The sequence below is a fragment of the Mastomys coucha genome, chromosome X (genome assembly GCF_008632895.1).
Source record: "Mastomys coucha isolate ucsf_1 chromosome X, UCSF_Mcou_1, whole genome shotgun sequence".
NCBI lineage: Eukaryota > Metazoa > Chordata > Mammalia > Rodentia > Muridae > Mastomys > Mastomys coucha.
In genome coordinates this window covers 3,680,642-3,686,247 of record NC_045030.1, presented here as the reverse complement: position 1 = coordinate 3,686,247, position 5,606 = coordinate 3,680,642, and positions in this window count along the sequence as shown.

Genomic DNA, 5,606 nt, shown 5'->3' with positions numbered 1-5,606 from the left:
ACTTTTTCTTAATATCTTAATATGAAAATTAATATTGCCAACATATCCTAATCGATTGAAATCCAAAATTATGGGGAATTAGAAATTTGTCATCCAAACTGGCTGTCCATCCAGTGGGCCCTCTAATATGGTAATTGGAGAAATAGGTCCAATATCATACAATTCATGTACACTTTCTGCTTTTTTGTACATGACAGTGTCTTGCTATGTACCACATAATGGTGTTGAAATCAGGCTTCTCCTATCTCAGCCTCTCTATTAATAGGATTGTTTATTTAATGGTTTTACACAGAGCAGCTTATATATTTCAAATGTATTTATTTATATAGCCAAAAGAAATGTAGACAATTAACTTAGGAGGTGGCTTATTAAGAGAACAACAAAGAGTGAGACTGAATGCTTTGCTTGACGTTTGTAACTCTTGTATCAATTTGAAGAAGAGGACTTTATAAGTTCCTCTTTTTCTGAGATGAATACTTTTCCAAATTATCACAGCTAATGAACCAGATTCTTACCCTCACCTAATGTCTGTGCCACCCTCCAAGCAGAACCATTGTTCATTGAAACAGTTGGTGAATGACTTTATGGATAGACCATCTTAATACACACACCATTTCTTAAATGAATGTAACCTGTTCTCTGTAGGCTGAGAATGAAGACAATCACTCAAGTCAAATAGCTGTGACCATAGCAGGAAGTCTGTATCCAAAAATCATGCCAGCAATGTATTCCTTGGAGCAGCAGAACTGTCAACTCTCAGCTTAGCTACGATGGAGGTAAAATCCTTTGGTGATATGAGGGTCATTGAAGTACAGGCTTCTTACAATGAACTCTAATATCTAAAACTTGTTCTTATTTTGGGCTTGTACCACAGTAAAAGCCAAGATTTTAAGCTCTACTAAAAACAAAACAAACAAACAAACAAACAAACAAAAAGACGTTATCTATGTTCATTTAAAAAAATTCTAGTAGTGATGTATTCTTTTAAAATATACATTTAATATGTTTGGAGTTATTTAAAATTTATATTGAGAAAATATATGTATTTTCAGAATTGCTGTAGACAAGCATCTACATAAGACTGTTCAATTGATGTTTTGTATCAAACAATTTTTATAATGCTCATTTTTATTACAATATTTTATAAATTTTAAAGAATATGACAAATTAAAAAAACGAAGGGTATTGCAGGTATTGAAGGGAGGTCTCTGAGAGGAGTTGGGGTACAAAGGGAAACAAGAATGTGATGTAATTCTATTTACTTAAAATATGTTTTTAAATGTTAACAAATTCAGATAAATTGAAATCGTGTATCTTTTCTCATCATAATGCAATAAAACTTAAGTCAATAAAAAAAAGATTTGCCTACAGTTTCCAATTTGGGACAGCGAAAAGAGTAATGTGCCTTTCCCAAATCTGGCCCCAGCCAGGCCTTAGGCTTTAAGGCAAATTTTCCATTGGAAGTAGACAAGGCAGGATATTGTTATAAGGGAATGCAAGAGAGACCTCCAGTGGCCAAGTGTGAATGTGATCTCTAGTCCTAAAGCCTAAATGTCATAGAGCTTCCAAGTTAATGATACCAAGGACAGTAGAGGAGTTAGAAGACAAGAACTTAATTAACCCCCACAGGAAAGGCATTCTCATGAGTTATTTACATACTGTATCAGCTAGGCCTTTGTGTTGTTGTTGCTAAATGTCTACAGAATGAAATTTTAAACAGGGCAGAGTTGTTCTGCCTCAAAAGTCCCAGAGAATTCTGTCCATCTTTGGTAGGGTCTGTGCGGTAGAAAACAGTTCACATCATGGAAGGCAGAAGACTGTGCAAAGGGTCTGGCTGAGTTGGCTTTCTTCCTTTTCTTCTTTTCTTTGGCCTAGGCCGTCATCCTATGAGATGTCATCTGCATTCAGTGTGCTTTCTCCCACTTCTCATTATCTTTTCTGGAATTTCTTTGATGGAAGCACCTAGAAGTGTCCGTTACTAATCTCTTATATAGCTCCAAATCCAATCAAACTGACCGTTAAAATTAACTGTAAAACATACTTGAACTCATTTAGTCTCAACAACTCAGTAACTAATGTATCATCCATACATCACATGTGAACAAACAGACGGAGAGAGCTAAAGACTGACCTCCATTACCCAAGTAAGCAGCTAAACTGAGATTTGAACCCAGGTAATGTGGGGTGAGAAGTCACAGCACCACAGTTTATCACAAAAACAGCAAAGGAGAAGATTCTTCAGCAAAGTTAAATCTGAAACACTAGGAAACCAGATGCTTAGTATCTGCTTTCTTTTATTTTTATTTATTAAATTTATTTTTAAATGTTATATACATATATTGTATTTACATCATCTCCCCCAACTCATCCTACACCCTTCACTCCCTCTCAACTCCATAACCTCCTTTTCTTTAATTGTCATTGTTTTACACACACACACACACACACACACATACACACATACATACACACACATACACGCATACATAAATTCAGCCCGCTAAGTCAGCTTAGTATTTGCTTGTATGCATTTTGAGGAGGTTGGCATCCTAGGATTGAATAAGCAGTTAAGGAGCTCATCCTGAGGAAAACTGGTTCTCCCTCTCTTGGCAGTTGTCAATTGCTTATCATGAAGCAATTTCCCCTAAGAGATTTTCCCAATCCCTTTTGACATGTCAGCTGATGGCATAGTGCCTGCTTTCTTAAATAAAGTGGAGATCAGTGGGTGGACCTGTGCTTCAAGAGGGAATATCAGAGACAAACTCTGAAGTCCTCAAGGCAAAGATGAAGAAAGCTAAGTAAGGCTGAGAGAAAGAAGGAGACAAAGCATTTCCATTTCCTAGACACAGAAAAACAGAGCCATAGTCATAATTTTAGTAAAATGTCAGTGTTAGGGAAATGAGAAAGATAATTATGCTGCAGCTAAACTTTTAACAAAAGTTCAAAGTAATCTTCCACATTTCCACATTTAAGAAGATGAAAGTAATCCAGGTGCCTTAGAGATTTTATTTTCATATTTTTAACCTACTTGTGGCAAAGAAAAAAGAAAAGGTCTCAGAAAATTTCTTCACAGCCAAGATTAATCTCAGGGTTTTCATGAGTGGAATTTCCATGCAGTCATTTATGGACTAGAAGTAGAGAGGGAAAATATTTTAAGGGAAACAGAAAATAAAAGGAGGTAGAATTAATGATGTATCATTTCTTTGTGGAAACTTCTGTTCACTGGGAGAAAATTCCTTGTACCTATTAGCATTAAGCCTGAGCCACTGAAAAATACTTCCCCTGTATTGAAAGAAGCCAGATGTCATCCTGAGTCTGACAGCAACCACAGACATCGGGTAATGGTAAAAGCTAATGATCAAATTAGGAAGAGCAACCTTCTGAGTGCTATAATACATGAATCCTCCTAAAGGTCAGCTGCCTTAGATGCAGGGCTGGGATTTCCAATCCTCTCTCTGTACCTTTCTTCTGTGGAGTTTGCCCAGGGTTCACCACTATAACAAGCTGTATTTGAGAATCTGACTTGACTCCTGGTGGAAGGGGAGTCTTGTTCCTTCTTTCCAGCCACTTCCAATAAATTTCAACTTTTATATGGAGTGAAAACATCAAAGCTTACTCGATCCTCATCTGGGTGTTTCCATTACACATATTCCCAAACTGATTTCAAGTCATGTGCTCAAAATCAAATTTTAGAACCAATACTATTTTGTCATCTTTATTTCATTACTACCTGCCCAGGGACAAATCTAACTGATGTGTCCAAACCCATCTAGAACATGCATGATGTCATTCATTTCTTCCACCATACTGCACTCAAACCACACTATTTTCCCATCCAGTCTAGATATATTGGGAGGTTCGAGACAGGGTCTCACTATGTACTCCCCGCTGTCCTGCAACTCTCTTATAGACCAGGTTAGCTTCAAACTCACAGATATCTTCTTGCCTGTGCCTCCTGAGTATTGGGATTAAAAGTGTGCCCTACCACCTCCTGGCTCCTATCCTTACTCTTGATTGTTAATGTGAATGTGTGGAGAGATACGTAAAAACTTGATAAAGCACACTCCTGGGTGTGTAGGCACAGTGATTTCTAATATGGGTCAGCATGAGTGCCAGTGACTTCTGGCTCTCTGTCAGGAAAGACAAGCAATGCCACCAACTAGACTGAGACTCTGGGTGAAACAACAGGAACAACAAAAATAGTGAAAAACCACAGGTGTACAGACTCCACAGTTTTTGAGAGGGGATTTGTTTACCTTTAAACACTACAACCAAAAGTAAGTGGGGGGGGTGATGGGTTATTTCCTCTTACAACTTCCAGGTCCTAGTATATCACTAAGGGAAGTCAGGGCAGGAGCTAGGCAGAGGTCATGGAAGGATGTTGCTAACTGATTTGTCCACCCCGGCCCCCATAGCTTGTTCAGTCTGATTTTTTTTTTTATACAAACCTCCCCATCTGCCCATGGGTGGCACTGACCACAGTTGGCTGGGTCACATCCAATATTAAACAAGAAAATGCCCCTACATACTTGCCTACAGGGCCATCTGATTATAGGATTATAGTGTCTCCTCGACTGAGGTGGTTCTGTGATCCCAGATGAACCTAGCTGTGTCAAGTTGATAGAAAATTACACAGCACAGGGATAATAAATAGTTTTGTTTTATTTGTTAATTAATTAGTTAATTAATTAATTTTTCTGTTTCTGCGGCTGCTGCTTCCATAGCCTGTGGGCATTTATCTCCAGTTCTCTCAGCTTTTAAATTCCAATTTATAATAATAGAGATTTCAAACCTTTCACATTGGGTCATAATTGCTTCTTTCGATTCTCTGGTCCTTGGGCTCCCAGGTTCTTGAGCTGAGCAGCTACTGTTTTCCTTAGACCTTTAGCCTGAAGATGGCCACTACAGTGATCCCCAGGCCCTAAGCATATAGGTGAAAAGCTCGACCCTAACAAACTTCCAGCTGGTTCCCCACCTTCAATACTCCCCCCCCCATGTTTCTATATTACTCTATTATTCAAAGCAGCCTGGGTTAATCAGGGAGGTTATTTTTACCACAAATAGGGATACCACTGGAGACCCCAGGTACTTTTGCTCTTCTGTGGATGTCAGAGGTTTGGGGTTTCAGGCCACTTGAAGGAAAGAAATATTCCATTTGGAAAATAACAGAAATAGAAGTATTATGAAGGGGATATGTGTGTGTCCACTGGTGACATTGTTATGAAGATGCAGGGTAAGGATCACTCAATTCAATTCCTTTATCTCTGTACCCAGGGTATTCTGATCAGTTCTTAGTCATTTATCTATCTATCTATCTATCTATCTATCTATCTATCTATCTATCTATCTATCTATCTATTTATCTATCTATCTATAATCAAGAAACATTAACACTTTCATATGTTACTGGACTAAAAATCTTCAGGTGAATTTGAAGTTTGGGGGTAGTGACAGAGATCAACCGGAGGAACATGTAGGCCAGGTTAAGACTGTCACTGACTAATACCTGAAGTCTAATGTCTTTTCCCCCACCTTTTTATTTATTCTTCATTCATACAATCCACCTGGACCAGAGCCTCCCCTTCTTCAACTCCTCCCAGTTTTCC